This window comes from Musca autumnalis, unplaced genomic scaffold, assembly GCF_047663935.1.
Source record: "Musca autumnalis isolate F117 unplaced genomic scaffold, ASM4766393v1 scaffold_3, whole genome shotgun sequence".
Lineage (NCBI taxonomy): Eukaryota > Metazoa > Arthropoda > Insecta > Diptera > Muscidae > Musca > Musca autumnalis.
The window spans coordinates 65474304-65497322 of NW_027411866.1; the positions used below are offsets into that span (position 1 = coordinate 65474304).

General features: G+C 34.9%; 1 protein-coding gene and 1 long non-coding RNA gene across 4 annotated transcripts in view; one reads left to right on the plus strand and one right to left on the minus strand.

The window, feature by feature from the left end:
- The window catches only part of LOC141399986 (uncharacterized), a 260823-nt gene that overhangs the window by 35983 nt on the left and 201821 nt on the right, over window positions 1-23019 (plus strand). The window lies entirely within an intron of this gene.
- LOC141399987 (uncharacterized) lies at window positions 20-22481 on the minus strand. Its single transcript, XR_012412048.1, has 6 exons — window positions 16513-22481; window positions 16173-16447; window positions 15908-16093; window positions 15582-15833; window positions 14769-14993; window positions 20-346 (listed from the first exon to the last, which is right to left on the minus strand). It is a non-coding gene; the product is annotated as an uncharacterized lncRNA (long non-coding RNA).

Sequence of the window (23019 nt, forward strand, 5' to 3'; positions counted from 1 at the left end):
AAGGAAAGTAGAGCCATTTTGTGTGTGGTGCTACTAAAGTTTTGTTAAATCCCAGTGTTATGTCATGTGGATGTTGACAGAGGTTTCTGTTTATTTCAAGATATCACCAACATCACTGAAGACCACGATCATCGGCCTCCTCAACAAACAGCTCGGAGGAGGTCGTCATTAATTTTACCCGAACCAAAAGAATTTGTTGTCAGGGCTGTAAAGTTTGGCCCGTGCTGAAGCCATTAGTGGGAAATCCCATTTGACCATTGGGCGGAAATCCCCTTTAAAATCCTAAGTGCAGCATTTAAAGGAAGTCATGAACCGTCTTGCCTTAACCTATATGATGGTGTAAACCCTGGAAAGAAATAAAAAGGATAATTAATTTTCATGTTAAAACAGGTAACAAGTCGTGATTATTCCTCTATAAAGGAAAAGAGGCAGACGATATCTTTTTTGAAATAAATCCCCTTGAGAAACCATTCAGACCAAACCAAACAGAAAAGTTAAGCCAAGATTTATAATTGAGATGGCCACATAAAAAATTGGCACCACCATACTATATGAATTATGCTAAAATTTAATATACTTTTAACATTGAGAATCGATTTAAATTTTAATCAATAGTTTAAGACTTTGTCTTATTGGGCTTATTAGGTCTGGGTATTTTGAATGAAAATAAAAAACTATTTATTTCATTTTTTATCCAACGTTTCGTTGGGATTTTCCAACTTCCTCAGGGATAATTTTATTTAAATCTGGTAACGACAACAGAGACGGTATAACATTTTTAATATAACATTATTTTTTGATCTTAGCACTGAGAGCAAAGCAATACTTACAAATAATTTTTCGTCAAGTTTCTACATTTAATATTTGTCAAGTGTAGGTTTAAAAAATATATAAACACAACAAACAAACTAATAAATAAATGTAAAAATAATTAAAATTCTTGTAAATATCACAGAGTTGCTTAGGTGCTAGGTATCGCAGATGATTAGAATACTACTAAAAAATTGCTATCGTGTATATTGCGTTTGTATTGTCTTTATCCTCTTTTCTGTTTATTGCACTTTTTATTTTTTGCTGTATTCTTAAGCTTTCTATCGTGTATCGCTTGTTCTCTATTCTCTCCTTATTCAGTATTTTGACGTTTGTGAGATCTGCTGTGTGGCCCTTTTCAACACAGTGTTGTGCCAAAGCTGTAATTTGTTTTCCCTTTTTTATATCTGCATCGTGTTCTGCTACCCTTGTGTTTAAGCTTCTTTTAGTTGTCCCAATATAAACCTTATCACATTGTTCGCCTGAGTTCCCTGTGCATCTTATTTCGTAGACTACATTGTTTTGGTCTGCTTTTTCTATTTTTGATTTGGTGTTTGTATACAAACAAGATGTTGTTTTGTATGGTTTATGTGCAACAGCTGTTCCTTCTTCTTCCATGATCTGTTTTATTTGTTTCGTTTCTGTCAATTTTGGAATGTATTGAACGCCGTAATATTTCGTGTTGCCAGATGTGTTGTTATTACGCGTGTTATGGGATAACGATTTCTTTAGCAGGTGATTTATTAAGTTTGTAGGATAGCTGTTTTGTTTTAGAATTTCTTTTATTTTTGATATATTTTTGTTTTTGTAGGATTCGTGAGTTAGAGTTAGTGCTTTTTTGATTAAATTGGTGGCGGTGTTTATTTTTTGTTGAATTGGTTGTGTTGAATGATAGTTTATTATTCTTCCTGTTGCCGTTGGCTTCATATACCAGTCGGTATATAACTTGTTTTCTGTCTTATATATTTTTATGTCCAAGAAAGGTATGCTGTTGTTTTCTTCCAGTTCCAAGGTGAATTTGAGCTTACTGTGATAGTTGTTTAACGTCTCCAGTATTTTTCTTTCTTCTCCTTTTTTAACTATTGCGAACATGTCATCAACATATTTCGTCAAAAATTTAAAGTGGATGTTTTCCTTGTCAAGATCTTCTATTATTTGTGTTAAAAGGGTGTCCAAAACAATGTCAGCTATTGTTGGAGATAGGGGATTCCCCATTGGCATTCCATAAATTTGTGAATAGATTTTCCCATCATACATAAAATAATTGTTATCATTTAGACAGAATTGTAATATTTTTAGAAATTGGGATCTGGGAATTTTTGTGTGATTTTGAAGATTTTCCCATTGTGCCATTATATTTTTAATAGCCAGATGAATTGGGATATTCGTAAATAACGACACTACGTCGAAAGAAACCAAAATATCATCGCATTCAATTTTTAAAACATCTAATTTTTTCTTTAATTCAATTGAATTTTTTATATTATATTCCTCCACTATAATATGTTTCAATATTTCGCCCACGTGTTTTGATAATTTGTAACACGGTACCTCCATCGATGAGGATATTGGTCGTAAGGGCATGTTTGGCTTATGGACTTTTGGAAGGCCGTATAATCTGGGAGCATTCGAGGCATGTGTTGTCAGTTTGAATTTTTCCTGAGTTGTTATATAGTTTTGTTTGTAAAGATCCATGATTATTTTATTGGGTCTGTTCTCATTACCTTGTAAGTTGTTTTGTCTGCCAATAGGTTTTCCATTCCACTACTATATGCATCTCGGTACATAACTACTGTCTTATTTCCTTTGTCCGCTTTGGTAATGACTATTTGTTCTCTATATTTTCTTAAAAATTGTTTAGTCTCTTCGAATATTTGTAAAATGAATTTATCTTTTTGGCTAAGTTTTGTTGCTCTTCTGTATGTTAATATTCTGTTTGTTATTTTCGATCTTACTATTTCTTTTTGTCTATCATCTGATAGCGTTTGAACCCATGGTTCTAAATCGGCTATTAATTGTAATGAAGAGAAGTGTCGTTCGTTGACAGGAATAGAGAATTTTGGGCCTAATGATAGCAACCACATACTTTCTTGGCTAAATTCTATGTTTGTTTTATTCTCAAACCATGAAGCGTTGTATTTTAAACCATACGTATCAAGTCCTTTTTGTTTTAGTCGTTTCAGTTTTGATTTTTGCGTTTCTCTGTCGTTGGATGTGAAATATGAATATCGTGTTCGTTGCTTTTTGATGAAATTTTCGTATTCTTCGATCTGCATTATCGATTTTAATTTCTTAGATGTATTGGACATGTTTATTCTTGTCTGCTTTATGTTAAGATTAGTTTCTTTGATTTCAATGTTCAATACTTTTGTGTGAAAGGTTTGTTCAATTTTGAGAAAATCTTTAAGTGCGTGATTGTTTGTGAATAGAGACTTTGAATTTGTGGTTGAATTTGTTAAGTGAGGTGGAATGAGGCCACTCCTTCTGCATGCTAACAAGAATTTTAGTCTTTCTGACAGTTTTGCCAAACGTTTTATATCCTTGCAATATGCTTTCAGAGCAGAGCATGTTTCTATATTGTATTTAAGTTTGATGTGTGTAAAGAAATCCTTCATGTTGTGTTACTGTGACTTAATTTTTATTATAATCGGCGGGCCCTCCGAATAGATTCTGTATTTTATTTTTTCGACCTTTTTATGTTTTTAATCAATAGTTTAAGACTTTGTCTTATTGGGCTTATTAGGTCTGGGTATTTTGAATGAAAATAAAAAACTATTTATTTCATTTTTTATCCAACGTTTCGTTGGGATTTTTCAACTTCCTCAGGGATAATTTTATTTAAATCTGGTAACGACAACAGAGACGGTATAACATTTTTAATATAACATTATTTTTTGATCTTAGCACTGAGAGCAAAGCAATACTTACAAATAATTTTTCGTCAAGTTTCTACATTTAATATTTGTCAAGTGTAGGTTTAAAAAATATATAAACACAACAAACAAACTAATAAATAAATGTAAAAATAATTAAAATTCTTGTAAATATCACAGAGTTGCTTAGGTGCTAGGTATCGCAGATGATTAGAATACTACTAAAAAATTGCTATCGTGTATATTGCGTTTGTATTGTCTTTATCCTCTTTTCTGTTTATTGCACTTTTTATTTTTTGCTGTATTCTTAAGCTTTCTATCGTGTATCGCTTGTTCTCTATTCTCTCCTTATTCAGTATTTTGACGTTTGTGAGATTAAGTTGTGTTGTCCCCTATTATACATTAGTTTATAATTCCCTTGTTCTTATGTGAGGATTATTAACGACCAAATTTTTTTTATCGCAGTGAGAATAGGGTTACCTAGGTTACGAAGAGTTTTGTTTTCGGGAATGTTGAACGTTCTCTGTGGACGTCAATTTAAAGTCCTCATTTATACCCTCTAAGAGAGCTCTTTTAGGTAGGTGTCAAAAAAAAGAATAGTGTATATCCCATTGAGTTTTTTGTTGGGAAAGAACTCTTTGTAAACAAGAGGTTATCCGAGTCAGTGGCTCACGAAATAAGTACAAGGTTGGCGTTAGTGGTCCAGAATTTTTAACTATACATGTTTATGAGTTCTTAGGTTTAAAAAAAAATGACCGCTGTAATCAATAATAATTTTTATGTTTGATTTTATAAAACAAAAAAAATTAATTGCTAAAGTCTTAATAAGAGAGGGAAGTGGGGAGTACGTTGTGGTAAGGTAAGTGCAAGTGGAGTGAGGGGCCCTTAAAAATAATATGGAGTGGTACCAAGGGTCAAGGTTGGGCGGGCAGAGTGGGGGAACAGCATCACCAAGTTCCCTTGTCACATGTGTGTGTAGTGTTTGTGTTGTATTTGTTTCTCATCCCCCCTTTAATTGTGCATCCCCGTGTGCTTGGTGGTAGGGTTGGAACCGACCCTGGGAAGAGTTCCACGAGCTATGCTGGCCACCACCAGAGCAGATACTAGGCGGAATGTAACAATATGGCGCCCAAAGAAAGATAATGCCTTATAGCCATTAACATATAGGCAATACAACATCAGCCAACTTCTAACGTCAATGACGTTATTAAAAAAAAATTAAGAAAATGGCCGTAGTGGCGAAAAAGACATTTTTTTAGTAATCAGTGCAATATCACCAAAGCACGAAGTAATAGCCCATAGGGAGCAATAAGTAATAAACGCATATCGCATCTTTTATACCGACTTGCAATTATTGCAACCATCATTTCATTTAGAAATGATGTTAAAGTGCAATATTAAGTCTTAGAATTAGAAGGTTAGGATATGCGTTCCATATTTCTTCTCAGGTGCAATATCTCTTGTTTCGTGAATTGTAACAATGAATGTATTGTTGTTTTACCTGTGTTTGTTTATGTTTTGACGTTTTTTTTTTATTATTATTAATTCCTTTTACCAATAGATTTTAGAGATAGCATAGAGAAAATAACACAACGACTTCCACGATGAAGGTTTCGTAGAATGCGTTGTGGAATAAGACTCGAACACGAGATCTGTTTTCTGCTAGATAATTAGGAAAATTGCCGTGGTGTTAACTCGATATGTATATGTTCATGTTAGTAAATGTTAAGTCCAGTCTATCAGCACACAGTGACAACCGTTAGGACACTTTCAATTAGGAAAACTATGGTTGGATTGAAATTCCAAAATAAAAAAAAAGAATAATAAAATCCACACACTTTCCCTTATAGCAATTGAAAACACTCCCTACAACCTTTCAGTTATATGTTTGAATCTACAAAAAAAATTGTGAGCGAAAAAAAAATAGTAGTAATACTTTTGTTTCGTAAAGTTTTATTTAATGTATGTACTCTTTAATTCTAACTCTAATATTTATCTATTTATACCCTCAGCCTTTAGGCTATGAAGGGTATATACACTTTCATACGGGCAAAATGTGCCTCATCGAAATAATGGTTTTAGACCCCAAGTATGTTTGGACGAAATGTGTTTCAGACAATTTGGAGTCGATTGGGCAATGTCCGTCCGTCTGTCTGTCTGTCTGGCTGGCTGGAGCGCACGATAACTCTCGAAGGGATGAACCGATTCGGTTCAAATTTTGGCTTTCGTAATATTTTGTCCAAACTTAGTTTAAGTTCGAAGATGAGCTATATCGGTCCACTCCTTCCGGTACCTCCCCCACAAAAGTTCGAAAATGTTCGGAAAATTTGTACGCACGATAACTCTTTAAGGGTGTAACCGATTTGGTCCATACTTTGCCCATCGTGGAGCGTGTACCAGACTTAGATCAGGTTTTAATATGGACTCAATCGGTCCACTCCGTCGGGTTCCTCCCACACAAAACTTTGGAAAAGTTCAGTTTAGGAACATCTCTCGAATCGCTTTGATTTTTGCTTTAGCAACTTATATTCACTGCCCTCCATACGACGGTATAAGTTTCATCAGGGGCAAGTCCATACTTCCTGAGAAAATAGCCTGAAAGTTGCAAAAAACCCCTATGACACCGTGTGAGGAGGTTGGAGGGCAAAATAACTCTCGAACAGGTCTGCCGATTCGGTCCAATGTTTGGCCTTAGTAATATTTTGTCCAAACATAGTTTAAGTTCGAAGATAAGCCATATCGGTCCACTCCTTCAGGTACCTCCCCCACAAAAGTTCGAAAATGTTCGGAAAAATTGTGCGTACGATAACTCTTGAAGAGAGTGGCCGAATTGGTCCATACTTTACACATCCTAATATATCTACCAGATATAGATCAGGTTCAAATATGGACTATATTTGTCCACTCCATCCGGTACCTCCCACTCAAAATTTCGGATACATGTTCACTTTAAGACCTGCTTTCGAATCACTTTGATTTTTGTTGAAACAACTTGCATTGCTGCCTCAATTGCGATGGTAAAAGTTGTTTCAGGGGCAAGTTCATACTTCTTGAGCAAACATCCCTGAAGTTCTAAAAAAAACCCCTATGGTACCATATGTAGTGGCTGGAGATCCATTCTTTTTAGTATCTCCTAATCCTAATCAACATTTTTGTCAGTTCAAACGCCCAACATTTTTAAAACTCCCTAAATATATGCGTTTTTTGGAAAAAAAATGTTTCAATATACACAGGCTGAGGGTATATCTCTGTCGGCAAAGCCGACTGATACTTTTTTACTTGTTTTTTTTTTACTTAGCTTTAAAATTTTATGATTTTACTTGTGATCATCTCAACTTAATCTACGAAATTTAAAATTTGTCGATTTTTCCTTTTGGCATCCTTGTATAAAGAAACAAAATAACTTTCCTTTTCCATATTGAGGTGTTTGATTACTAATAGCAACACCCAATGAGCTTTTATACGGCGGGAAAAAGCTTTTGATATAAGTAGGATTTCCGTTACTACTCCCAGACCTACTAATAAGAAAACACGAGTGGAATATAGAATGGAACCATCAAATATAAATATGGATTCCACAATCCGAGATTTGTCAAACACAATTAATTCACCTAATCCAAGCACCAGCATGGCTGCCAGAGCGGCTATTGATGCTCAAACCCAAATCCCAAATCAAACAAATCGACCAGATGATGTAGATCAAATGGTACGAGACATGGTTAAAGAAAGCATAAACGATGCTAGGCTGAATTTAAACTCGTTGGTAAGCCAATGTGTAAATAGGGAAATGGATAAAGTGTATACTATGATTAATAAATTGAATAAATCAGTGTCTAAACTGGCCAATAATAACTCAAATGTACCACCTACTCAGATACCGCCAATAAATGATCCACCTCAAACAAATCAGAACAGTGGAAATTCTAACGGAGCCCGAAGGAATAACGTCCTACCGTCGATTAGTGGCATCGGGGGAAATCAAGGAATAAGAGTGGAACGATTTGGCATCAATTTTTCCGGAATACCAAATACACTGCCTGTGGAAGACTTCATTTATAGGCTTGAATACTTTCAGAGACATTATGGCTTGTTATGGGAGGAAATCTTAAAAGAATTCCACATTTTGTTGTCCGGACCAGCCTATGACTGGTTTTGGTTGCAACAAATGTGTAACTGTATCTCAACATGGGAAGCTTTGAAATTTTCTTCGACTGAGAGATTCAAGACTAGGCGAAATTGCTTTGAAGAAATGAGGGACCTATTAGAGAGAAAACAGTTACCAGGAGAATCCATAGATTCATTTTTTCAAGATGTGTGTCAGATGAGATCCAAATTGCAAAGGCCCGTTTCAGATTATGAGATGATATCTCTTGTTAAGAAAAACTTGAGAAAAAACTTATCTAGCATCGTCTATTCAATGAACGTTTCTTCTTTAGAGCAGTTGAGAATTGAGTGTCTTGAGATAGAAAGAACATTTTTCCGCAAAGATCCAATACCCCAACAACAACCAATGATCAATAGGCCCGTGAAAGTGAATGCCGTCAGTCTGGCGGATGAAGAGGAAGTTGATTGCTTCAACAATTTGGAAATGCAGGAAGAAGTGGTAGATGTCTCGGCTATAAGTACTCAAATCACTTGTTGGAATTGCCTTATTCCAGGACATGGTTTTCGGGAATGTCCATCCAGTCAGAGAAATTATTTCTGCTTTAAGTGTGGAAACCCGAATACCATAGCCCCTAAATGTGACAATTGTAAGTCGGGAAACTGCCGGAAGAACGTGGTTGCGGCGGGAAACCATTGTTCCACCGAAACCGCCAAGGTAAAGAACCCGCAGAAAAGCCAAGAGTCGAGGATAGCGGAGAAGTGAACTATGCGTCCACCCGCCATTATCTACCATTATCAACTAGACAAAAACATTATGACATAGTCAGAGCAAAAATTTTCCAAGAAACCGAAATTAAAGAAAATGTCCTGGAGGCCAAAATTCCTCAAAAGCTAATAAAAAAAGAAACAAAGGATACTAAAACTGAGGCAAAGACAAAAGGAAAACAAAAAGTGTAGAAAAGCTATATGTGAAGCCATCTCAAGGTGTCAATTAAGGAAAGATCCCAGACGGTATATAACTATAAAATAGAAGGCAAGGATATCCGAGGTCTATTGGATTCAGGGGCAACGGTCAGTCTTCTTGGGAAGCAATGCCGAGAAATTGTTGAGGAACTGGGTGTAGACATCAAACCTTACATGTCCAATATAAGTACGGCTTCAGGCCAGAAACACCGAATATTAGGAATAATCAAAGTCATGGTAGAATATAAACAACAGATTAAAGAGCTAACTTTATACATGTGCCCAGATTTGGAACAAAACCTATATCTAGGTACCGATTTTTGGAAGCTATTTGACATAGCAGCACAAATATTCCCCACCGAAGAAATAGACATAGACCTTCAAACGAAAATACACGGTGATTCATCTATTGATGAAACAAAAATGCATAAACTAACAGAAGATCAGAAGAAAAGACTAGATGAAGTAATAAAAAAATTTCCAAACTTTGAACAATAGGGATTAGGTTGCACGAAATTAGAGAAACATGCTATAAAATTTGTTGAGAATGCGAATCCGGTTAAAGACAAGCATTATCCTTTGTCCCCTGCTGTTCAGGGGATAGTATACAGAGAGATCGATAACATGCTGGCATTGAATGTAATAGAAGAGAGCGACTCGCCCTGGAGTAATAGGACGACAGTTGTCAGGAAACCAGGAAAAAATCGATTTTGCCTCGATGCACGTAAATTAAACGCATTAACTATCAAAGACGCGTACCCGTTGCAAAACATTGATGGCATATTGAGTAGAATCGACCAAACACACTTTATCAGTAGCGTGGATCTTAAATACGCCTTTTGGCAAGTAGAGTTGGAAGATGGAGCAAAACCGTATACGGCGTTCACCGTGCCTGGTCGACCCCTATACCAATTTAGGGTTATGCCATTCGGTTTATGCAACGCGGCGCAGCGTCTTTGTAGATTAATGGACAAAGTCATACCCGGGAAATTGAAGTCAAATGTGTTCATATATTTGGACGACCTATTAATTATTGCTGATGATTTTGATAATCATCTGCGTTTGCTCAATGAAGTTGCGGAATGCCTGCGGAAAGCAAACCTAACAATAGGTCTCAAGAAATCGTTGTTTTGTTTTAAGGAACTCAAATACCTCGGTAATGGTTGCTTGAAAACCGACCCTGAAAAAGTAAGCTCAATCCAAAAAATTTCACTGCCTAAATCTCCTAGAGAAGTGAGGAGCTTTCTCGGAACCGCAGGTTGGTACCGACGCTTTATAAAAGACTTTGCGTCCATATCATCTGCATTAACTGACACCTTAAAAAAAGGCCAAAAATTTGTTATGACCCCAGCAGCTATTGAGTCCTTTAAACAATTTAAACAAGCTCTTACTTCGGCACCGGTCCTCAAACATCCTGATTTCAATAAAGAGTTTTTTATTCAATGCGATGCGTGTGAATACGGAATAGGTGCAGTCCTTTTTCAAAAAAATGACGATGGTGATGAAAATCCCATCGTATTTTATTCTCAAAAGCTAAATGCATGTCAAAAAAATTACTCAGTGACGAAAAAGGAATGCCTTGCAGCCGTCTTAGCAGTCAAAAGATTCAGACCATATCACTATAGGTCAAACGGACCATTTTATTAGCCAAAAGTCTTGAAGTTAAAACAAGTATTTGGTTTAAGTTAATATAGCGTTTTTAGATTCAGGGAGAAAAATGGAACAACGTGAGCCAAAAAATTAACCCTTTATGGACCAAATACACAACTGGGTCCTTAACCCTTTGGGGACAAAAACTGGAAGGTCTGTTATTTGTCTACAGAATTGAAGGCATCGACGTCCGATAAGTTCAGAACCTTTTTTGTTGTGTATTTTAGTTTTAATGTAAATATGCCTTAATATTATTACCTCGAAAATCCCACAATATGATGTGACATATTTTGACTATAACTGTATATATTTACAAACGATTTGAAAATAATTTGAATTTAGAACACAGCAGAATGCTGTGGACTCCAATTTGGCTAACATTATTTGATAAGAGGTTTAACCCTGGCTTCAAAAAAATCAATATTATGGAGAATATGGTAACCTAAAAAAAGTTGTATAATTCTTGCCGAGCAAATTTACGCAAATTCACATAAAATTTTCTGCATTCGGCACGAGTTAATGAACCAATTTCAATTTTCACTTTCATTGCCGAACGTTGCCGACACTTTAAAAGCGTACATAACCTCAAAATGTTCTACTTTCTTCGAAAATTCAAAGTTAACACCCATTTAATAACTATTTATATACATAATTGATGATAGGAGGGCATTTTTGATAAATAGATATCGAATACTTTCTAATCAAATCGTTACTTATGCTAATATTGTGATTTTGTTTCACCCTGAACGAATACAAGTAAACATATTTCGTTAACAAGTTTTTAAAGATATTTGGATACTACATATTTGGCAGCCTGCCATGTAACGGTATAATGTCTCATACAAAAACAAAATTTAATTTTATTATATTTGAAGGGTTTCTTACAAGAAAGTAACACAAAATAAGTGAAAATACAAAGTGCGAAATTTGACTTTTGGCCAGTAAAATGGGCTGTTTGACCTATAGTGCATATGTTGAATTAATGCGATTCACAATTATAGCCGATCATGCCAGCCTTAAGTGGCTGATGTCGCTGAAAGATTTAAGTGGACGCTTAGCAAGATGGTCTCTACAGCTGCAGGCATATGATTTCAGCATTGAGCACCGTAAAGGTTCCGACAATATTGTTGCCGATACATTATCGCGTATGCCTGTAGACACAGATATAGTCGTAGAAGAATTAAGCGATGATGATTTATTGGATTTTGAAACTAATGCTTTCGATAGTGAGGAGTATGAGGAGTTAAGAAATACTATCCTACAAAATCAAGAACGACTGCCCGACTTAAAAGTAGAGAACGATAAGGTTTATATACGCACCAAGAATTTTCAACAAGAAACCACAGAATTTGAATGGAAGTTGTGGATACCACAGGACATAACGTATGCCCTTATAGAAAAGGCACATAATTACACCCAATCGGTGCATGATGGTATCACAAAAACATTAAGTCGACTGAGAACCTACTATTACTGGCCTAAAATGACCTCCCAAGTCAGGCAATACATAGGAAATTGCCAGGTGTGTAAAGAAACGAAACCCACAAACCACCGAACGCAACCACCTATAGGCAATGAAGTAGTTACAGAAAGGCCCTTTCAAAAACTATATATTGATTTTCTAGGTAAATACCCCCGTTCTAAAAAAGGGAATGCCTACATATTCATAGTCATGGACCATTTCACAAAATTTACATTCCTACATGCTATGAAGGAGGCAACGGCACAAAATGTAGTGAATTTTTTGGAACATCAAGTATTCCACACCTTCGGAGTACCTGAAATCAACCATAGCGATAATGGAAAAACAATTTGTGTCCAAAATATTTGAACAAATGATAAAGAGCTATAAAATCAATCATCTCACTACAGCATACTATTCACCTCAATCTAATGCTTCAGAGCGTGTTAACCAGTCGATACTGGCCGCGATTAGGACATATGTAGAAAAGGACCACCGCGAATGGGACCTCTATTTGCAAGAGATTGAGCAAGCACTCAGAACATCTGTCCATTCAGCGACAGGAGTAAATCCTTTTTTTGCTCTTTTCGGCTACAACATGTTCACAAGTGGAACAGATTATAAGTTAGCCAAGAAACTTCTTTCCCTAACAGACCATCAAATAGAACAATTAAATAAAGCCGATAAATTAGAATTAATGAGAGAAAGAATCAAAGCTAATATGCATAACGCATACGAGAATAGTGCAAAAAGATATAACCAACGAGCAAGGATTGTAAACTTCGTACCTGGACAGTAGGTTTATAGAAGGAACCACATGCTGTCGGATTTTAAGAATAATATAAACGCTAAGTTCTGTAAGAAGTTCTTAAAATGTAGAATTGTCCGGCCTATAGGTAACAATATGTACGAGTTAGAAACCCTACAGGGAAAACCTCTTGGGAATTTTCACTCCAAAGATCTACGTATGTAATTTAAGGTGCAATATCTCTGTGATACAGAAACTTTTTAGTGCAATATAGCTTAAGTAAACTATATTTTTGTGACGTCCCAATTTATTAATTTATTTATCTATGTTGCCGTAAGTGTTTGTTATTCATGTTATTGTGCAATAACAAAGATAAGAAACCCTTTTGGTGCAATATAGATTAGTTAGATTAAATCTTGTGATGTCCAAATTTATGAATTTATTTAGCTATAATACTACTAAATGTTTTTCCCAGATGTTTTTGTCCCTCTTTACAATCGTATGTCCTAGAAAAATCATATGCCCGGCTTGTGAGATCTCAGGGTGTGAGAGTTCCCCACGTTGGAACCAGGGAGCGTTAAAGAAAACAAACATCCGCATAAACACCCCTTTCTAAAACTCACCAATCAAAATGATAAATACCACTTGTTTGAAATACCCAATTCCCAAAATCACAAAGCGTCAAATTAATGGCTAAACAATTCCCGTCATAAATAGAAGCCATCGATTTCGCCCACTGCATTTTCTATGCCAAGCTCATGGTCATATCTATCCTTAAGATAAACACAACTACCCATTTTATTACTCCAGCATATGATTGTTTTCAAAAAAACGACACACGTTTTATTTCTTTCCACTCTAAAAAAAGTTTAAATATATTTAGTGCAATGATTTCGTGATAATAGTAACATAAGTGCAATATAGGTTTAGAAAATGAATGTTTGTGTACGTCCATTTTGCGCCTTTTGCATTTATTGTGATTATTATTAGAAATTATACACTTTTTTATATTTAGTTTTTTTTTTAGAAGATCTACCTGATTGCCCGGCTGAATGAGACAACAGGGCGTGGGAATTCCCCACGTTGGGAAAATTCAATAGAAAACACCGTACACAACGGGAAGAAAACGGACGGAATTCAGACAGGATACTCAGAAAAATATTAGAAGGTTTTTTTATTTATTATGCTTATAGGTTTTACCCTCCCCACAGATGGTGTAAGACAGAAACACTATAAAAAAATAACCATGGATAGAACTAAACAACCATAACTACATATGGATTACACTATTTCACAACAAAGGCATTCGCCTCTCTTCTCATTAAAACCCCACCCATTACATTCATCAACCAAAGCATATACCAAAAAAGTCTCTTGGATTCAAAATCATAAATGCTTGTAACCCTTTCGTAATCAAATAATTTATGGCATAGAATAATAAAATTGTTTTTATTTAAACCCAATAATAAAACAGGAAAAATGGTAACAAATAATCAAAAGTCAAATAGTTAAAAGTCAAATAAACATTAGTAAAAATTATACATCATAATAAATATACATACATATAAAAATATTAATAATGCAAGGACAATTAAGAAAAGGATATAAAATTTTTAACTAATGGCAAGATCAAATGGTGGTATAATTTCACATACACTGGTGTCCCCAACCATCAACAGAATTGCTACGTCACAGGATAAAAATATAAAAATCCCTATCTCAGGAAATATCTCCCATGAGACCTCTAAACAAAAGAATAAATTGCTGTTAGGTAATTGAAATCGAACAGGATTATTACTCCATTAACCATCTGGTATTATCTCCGTTTATATAGGGGCTCAAACATATTGGCATATGCAATGGAATCCTAAAATGATTTCCCATAAAAACTTATGAATTCACTTCACTAAGATAGTCACGCATGGTTTTATCGAAGCCCACTTTGAATGTTTACATTTCATGTTTCATACTTTTTATATTTTTTGGCAATCCAATTCTTGGAAAAAACACTTTATGAATCATCTATTTTGGAATAACCCTTTGTACCACTTCAAATTAAAATTTTTGTAATTGCCTACACACAAACCACCATTTCCTTGCCATACAAAACACTGACCGCAGTCATCACCAAAAAAATATATAAACACAAAAGACTCACCTTAACAGAACACATTTCTTGCCGCATTATCACCATAATATTGAAGTCTTCCACGCAGGTAGTTGATGGGGGTATTAATGAACAAACACAAGAACGATGCAGGTTGCAATAACGTAATCCACCGTAGTATGTCCACAAAATAAAAATATTTCCTTATATGACACGGCCACATTAATTTTTGCTTATTTGATTGGCAGAGCAATAAATCTCAATTTCAAAATCACCCTAAACGAAGAGAAAAAAAGAAAACACAGGAATTAGTAATGCACTGAAATGATGATCACATACAATAAATTATGTTAAAATATTTCTTCACAATGAACTTGAGGCATATGATCGGCACAGGTATTTCAAAATAATTCACTGATATTTTTATATCAAAATAAATAGAACTGATTTATGTATGGGCATCAAAATATTCCACCCTGTTAAATTACAAATAGAAACACACACTTAATAGGATACACATTCTTGAAGACTTGAAAATAAATAACATTGATGCAGGTAAACAAATTCACAGATGATGTCTATTAATAGCCTTCAACAAAATGTATTGTTCACCACTATTTTATGCACTTCCAACATACATATGTGTCCATCATCAACATGCTATAATTGTACACTTGGACAGACATATGTGTTTCACAATAAATTAGGCAAAATTAGTATTTTTTAAACACGAACTGGTGGCCCAACAATATTCACAATCGTAGTCCATATCAAAAATAATTAACACAATAAAATGAAGTGTAATTAGCACAAACACTTTTCCACACATTAGCACTCTTAATGTCAACAAAAATGCATTCTTACCATGAATCCGCAGCATAACAGGTAGTATATTCCAAAAGTGCCCAATGTACGCCTCAGGCAACTGCAATGCCTTGTGGTGTATTCAAATGTCCAGTGTCCGTAGTGTTGGGTAGAAAATAGCAAAGATTTGTTGTGTGCCTTTAGGCAAAAGAACAATCACTCAAAGGCATAGAGTATTCGAGTTACAACAAATATTTCATGATGACAGAGCAGGCTGTATGTTCCAACAAAATTTGTACGGCACATGTAAGACTAAAGGAAAATATTATTAATATAAAAAGTTAATTTAATTAACAAGCGAACATTTTTATCTTCTAATTATGAACTTGGGCAAACGCTGCCAAGACAGTAGGCAATACATTAACTGACAACAAAAAAAAAATTCCGGTTGTCTTGCCTATAAAGGGTGACAAAGTAAAACACCAAACCAAATTTTGTGTGCCTTTTTGGACATCCATAGTCAGGCCTACACGGCTCACACGAGAAAATATATAAATGAGTAGCTGGTTTACCTGGAAAAAGAAAAACGAAAGAAAAGTTATTGAAAATGATCATGTTTTTTTTATATTTAAAAATGTAGCATGTTCTTACCAGCAGGCTTCGGTCTCCAAGTTAGAATAAATTTCGAGCAATTTTGCACACATGACTGCATCATGAAACATGAAAAAGAAAATTCCAAAAATGCCCGATATACGGCTCAGGCAACTACGATGCTTTGATGGGTATTCCCATGTCCACTGTCCGTAAGGTTGGGTAGGGACACAAAAGGCAATTACGGCAATTCATAGATTACGGCAGTTATCTGATGTGCGGATATCTGATGTGGGAATGGGCAGGCTGTGTGGTCTGACGACATTTAAGAATACCTGTATAAATAAAGAGAAAGGTTAGTAATAACAAAATGTTTAATTATTAGCAAGTGAATATTTACCTTATAACAATGAAATGGTGCGTTGTGTGGCACCAAAAAAATGCTGGTGTTCAGGTCTATTAAGGGCGATAAGGAAAAGCGCTAAAAAATATTTTGCAGTGTGTTCTCTATCGTCATGCCTACGCGGCCCAGACAAAAAAAAAGAAATACAGCATTTCCCGGATATAAGCACTGTGGCAAATGCAAGTAAAGCAGTGCATATAAGCGGGGGATTCATATATCGAAATCCCGTTTATAAGCACAATCAGTGCTTATATACAAATCCCGCTTATAAGCACTATCGGTGCATATATAAAAATCCTCCATATACAAATTCTCATTAAAATTGCAATTTAACATTATTCCACAACATACCATACGAGACAAGGGAGAGATTGCAATTTATTAGTTTTTAATCAATCAAAAAGAAAAGCAGTTCATTCTTAGGAAAACATCTCACTTCTTTTTGTAGTATTAGGCTCGGATATCAATAGAAGTTACGTATATTTAAAGAGAGGGTACTTAATTATTTTTATTCTTAAACAAGTAAAGAAGCGTTAAGTTCGGCTGGGCCGAACCATAAAATATTCTGTACTAATATAGAATAATTAGTTTTCCTGCTGTTACGACAGCACCAATGTCCACAATTTTAGGCAGAGAAGTCTTTTTACAAATTAGAACCCCAACAAATACTTAATTTTAGCTAATTCGGTCAGCTAAAAGTTTGAAAATATACTGCAGCCCGGTTAACTTTCATAAAATTCTAAAAAATTGGGGTAGTTATGCGGGGAAGTCAGTTACGAAAATCTCGCATATTTACCTCATGCGGGTAGTTACAAAAATTTCATCTCAGCCTTACAAAAAATGAGAACAATTAGAACAAGTAAAAAAGCGTTAAGTTCGGCCGGGACGAACTTTTCATACCCTCCACCATAAAATATTCTGAACTAAAATGGAATAATTAGTTTTCATTCCTGTCCCCAACTTTAAGTGGGTACGTTAAAATGTCAGATACGATACATAAAATGCTTCATTCGGGAGGCCCTTTTTTATGGTGCCTATATCTAACTATGTATGGTGACAATTTTTGATGGAGAGGTGCTGTGACCACTAAGAACTTCAAATGTCAAATTACTTCTAGTTCGGTTTAATATTGTAGCTAAAATCATTAAATTACTGAAAATCGGGAGGTGCCGTTATATGGGGGCTTTATCAATACATCGACCTTTCATGACAATTTTGTGTGGTGGAGAGGTGTGGTGACCACTAGGAATTTGAAATGTCAAATGTTCAAAATACAGATAATTCGGTTACAACTTGTAGGTAAAATTCTCAAAATACCGAAAATCGGGCGATACCGTTATATGGGGCTATACCAAAACATGGACCTATGTTCCTAATTTTTTTCGAATATAAGTTTTTTGGTCACTAAGAACCCTAAATATCAAATTATAGCTAATTCGGTCTAGAAATGTGACTTAAAACGTCAAAATACCTGAAATCAGGCGGTAACGTTATATGGGGGCTATTCCAAAACATGGACCTATGCCCACTAGTTACATAAATTTATTGACATTTAAGAACCCTAAATGTCAATTTATAGCTAAATCGATCTGAAAATGTAGCTAAAAACGTCAAAATTCCGTAAATCGGGGGTACCGTTATGTGGGGGATATACCAAAACGTGGACCTATGTCCCCAACTTTTGTTATATAAGTTTATTTACACTTAAGAACCCTAAATGCCAAATTATAGCTAAATCGGTCTGAAAATTTAGCTAAAAACGTCAAAATACCGTAAATCGAGGGGCACCGTTATATGGGGGTTATACCAAAACGTGGACCTATGTCCACAAGTTTTGATATATATGTTTATTGACATTTAAGAACCCTATTGGTGGAGAGGTGTGGTGAGCACTAAGAACTTCAAACATCAAATGTTCAAATTACAGCTAATTCGGTTAAAACTTGTTGGTAAAAATCTCAAAATACCGAAAATCGGGAGGTACCGTTATATGGGGCTATACCAAAACATGTACCTATGTTCATAATTTTTTCGAGTATAAGTTTTTTGTTCACTAAGAACCGTAAATATCAAATTATAGCTAATTCGGTCTAGAAATGTGACTTAAAACGTCAAAATACCTGAAATCGGGCGGTAACGTTATATGGGGGCTATTCCAAAACATGGACCTATGTCCACTAGTTATATAAGTTTATTGACATTTAAGAACCCTAAATGTCAAATTATAGCTAAATCGGTCTGAAAATGTAGCTAAAAACTTCAAAATACCGTAAATCGGGGGGTACCGATATATGGGGGATATACCAAAACGTGGACCTATGTCCACAACTTTTGTTATATAAGTTTATTGACACTTAAGAACCCAAAATGGCAAATTATAGCTAAATCGGTCTGAAGATGTAGCTAAAAACGTCAAAATACCGTAAATCGGGGAATACCGTTATATTTGGGGCTATACCATAACGTGGACCTATGTCCACAACTTTTACTATATAAGTTTATTGACAGTTAAGAACCCTAAATGTCAAATTATAGCTAAATCGGTCTGAAAATGTAGCTAAAACCGTCAAAATACCGTAAATCAGGGGTACCGTTATATGTGCGCTATACCAAAACGTGGACCTATGTCCACAACTTTTTTTAGATAAGTTTATTGACAGTTACGAACCCCAAATGTCAAATTATAGCTAAATCGGTCTGAAAATGTAGCTAAAAACGTCAAAATACCGTAAATCGGGGTGTACCGTTATATGGGGGCTATACCAAAACGTGGACCGATATAGCCCATCATCGAACTTGACCTGCCTGCAAACAAAAGACGCACTTTCCCAAAATTTCAGCGTCATTTTTGTGGATGCAAGAGTGATTACCACAGACGGACGGACGGACGCGCACAGATCGACTCAGAATTTTACCCTGATCAAGAATATATATACTTTATAGGGTCGCAAATGCGTATTTCAATGCGTTACAAACGGAGAAACAAACTTAATATACCCTCCATACTATGGTGGAGGGTATAAAAAAATAAGTCAAAAAATTAAACCAAGTCTAACCCCCATTATTATAAGCCTTCTTTTGTTATAGTTTGGATTTACCGAACAGATTTATAGCGTTCCGGTTAACAAACTTAAAAGTGATGATTGAATTTCAAGGAGGAGCTTTTTGGCAATAACTTTCAATGTAAAAATTATATTTTTAATGTCTCTAAATTGGTTTATTTTGCGTTTTCAAATCCTTCAGATAGTAAAAGAACACACAGTCTGGTGCGCTAGATTTTGACACCTTGATACCCCCATATGTCCTTCATGAATCCCCTGAAATAATTTTCTTCGCATGTTCTTTGGGATCACAACCTGATTGCCTTTTAATAAAATGTCATTCAGAATTGTTAGTTCATCCCTTATCTTAAAGTAAGGCATAACATCTTGGTCCAAATTTGTTTTACTATTAGGCCATTCTTCCTTAACATATTTAAATAATTTTAAAAATGTTTCTTCTTTTTTACTTTCTTCCTTCACCACATTCATGTCTGCGAATGAACTCTCTAGAGAAGAATATATAAAATTGCAGTGGAGTGATATTTCCTCATCAAGTTCTGCCATGGCCACATCTCTTAGGGGAGCTCTTGATAGTGTATCCGCTATTTTCAATTCCCTTCCTGGTTTATATCTAACTACGAGATTATAGCATTGTACACAAAATGTTGAAGTCTTGGTGGAATTTTAAATAGTGGTTTATCAAATAATGTCACTAAGGGCTTATGATCTGTTTCCACTATTACGTTATTTCCATAAATGTATTGATGAAACTTTGTACAACCAAATAAAATAGCGAACAACTCTTTTTTAATTTGTGCATAATTTTGCTGGCAATCAGTTAAAGATGCCGATTCATATGCAATCGGTCTTCTTTCCTGCAAAATTGTAGCACCTAATGTAGATTTCGAAGCACCCACCGATAACACCAAAACTTTATTGGGATTAAAATAAGTAAGGACTGGAGCTTTCGTAATCACTTTTTTAAATCGTTCAACTCTTTTTCATGATGAGCTGACCAATGCCATAAGACGTCATTTCGTAATGTTCTCTAAGATGCTTGTTCTTCAACGAACGATTTTCTATGAAGGAATCCAAGTAATTAATCATATCCAAAAATCTCTGCAAATCTTTTACATTTTCTGGCCTTGGCATACTAACTATTGCTCTAATCTTTTCGTCATCGGCTCGGACACCTAAATTATCAAAAATATGACCCAAAAACTTTATTTAATGTTCCAAAAATTTGCATTTTGATTCAATAAATCTTAGTCCCAATTTCCTAGCTCTTTCTAACACCATCTCTAAAGTACTTAAATGTTCTTCTACATTTAATGAATAAATTAAAAAATCGTCAATATATATTACCAACCCGGGAATGTCACCAAATAGTCTTACCATTTCGGCATGAAATATTTCGTGGGCCGCATTAATACCGAAAGACAATCTTAGGAAACAGTAACGTCCAAAAGGTGTATTAAATGCACAAAGCTTGGAGGACTTGTCATCTAATGGCACCATCCAGAAACTACTTTTGGCATCTAGCGCTGAAAAAATTTTTGCTCCACTAAGTTTTGCTTTACATTCTTTAATATTGGGAAATGGATGCTGTGGTCTCATTATTGCTTCATTTATCATCATAACACCATAACATAACCCTGGACATCTTCATCATAATTCACGTAGTCATCGAAATCGATTGTCTCAAAAATATACCATTGCGAGTAATAAGCCGAGAAAAGTATTAATAAATGTTCTTTTTGGGAAAATATTTGACAGGTAAATGTCCGAATTGGGTATTTATAGAAAAGTAATTAACCGGAACAGTTTGAACTCATTTATATGAAAAACTTTTGGGGAATTAGATTATGAGGTAATTAAACGGGAAAGCCAGTTCAGCAGAGAGGTAAATAACCGGGGTGAAGTGTATCTGAAATCGGGTGGTAACTTTATTTGGGGCTATACCAAAACATGGGCTTACACAATTTTGGATAGATAAGTTTTATCAGCACTAGGAACCATAAATACCAAATTATAGCTAATTCGGTCTGAAAATGTAGCTGAAACCCCGAAAATACATGAAATAGGATGATACCGTTATATGGGAGCTATACCAAAATTCGAACAGCAAACAAAAGACTCATCTTTCCGAAATTTCAGCATTCTATCTCTATTTTTGTGGATGCTAGAGTGATTACCACAGACGGATTAATAAATGTGCATAGATCGAATCCTAATTTTACCCTGATAAAGAATATTAATACTTTATAGTGTTGCAAGTGATTATTTCAATGATTTACAAAGAAAAAACAAAGTTAATACACCCTTCATCCTATGGTGGAGGGGACAAAAAGTCCGTGATTTTTGCCTGTGCATTGTCTAAAATAGAATTGCTCTATGTTTTCTATTTAATGAAGAAATTTAATGGCTGGCATTACAGCCTTACGAATAATACTTATTAAATTTAAAACTTCTTTTTTTTTAAGGAAATCTTATTTTCTGCACCATCGGTTTTATATAATTCATTATTCTCCGACAGCAGATGGAGAAAATGGCTTATTTATTTTATTGCAATTAGCTCAGTTTTCTCTAAGAGCATATCGCCCGAAAGAACAGCTTTCTTGAGGAGTTTTTATCCAATTAACTGCCCTTTTCACGTATATGCTTGCCATATTTAACGCCTATGAAAAATTTTACTATCATCCAAATTATTTTGAGCCGGTGCATAAAAACGATTTTTTTTAAGCCAAAATGAAAGAAAGATGACCAAATTTCAAGCTCTTATAAGAGGGGAATGCATATAAGCGGGATGCATATATCGAAATAATGTCAATGCATTTTGAACTAAAAATAACATTTGCACAAATTTCAGTGCTATTAATCGAGGAATGCTTATATCCGGGGTGCATATAAGAGGGAAATACTGTATATATGGGCTGAAAGGGGATACTTTCAATAATTAAAAAAGTATTAAACGTACGCAACGGGCTGAAAGAGAACACTTTCAATAATCATTCTACGAAAACGAAACTTTGTTCCATGTTGTTCCAAAAAAGTTCTAGTCAACATAATTTAGAACTTTACTAAAATTTAGTATTTGAGGAAAAATAAAAAAGCTGACATCGTGTATGAACAATGAACAAATATAAAAAAAAATATCATCTTTAGAAGCACGCCCCACCGACACCTTCCAATATTTTGCCTTAATTTTTTGGTTTCCTTACTTCCAATATGGTTACTGTCAAACCCCGCATAGAAATTAACCCCCTGTTTTTTGTAAAAATGTGTATTCTTCTCACACGAACTGTCAAATTTTGTAGATCGATTTACTGACCTTAGTGTAAATGTAGAGCGCTGCTTTTTAAATGAGGAATTCTTAACTATATATGGAACTCTTCTACGAAAATTTAAGTCTGTATGTCATCTATGGTCTGAGCTATGGATACCTAAATTATTACGAATGAAG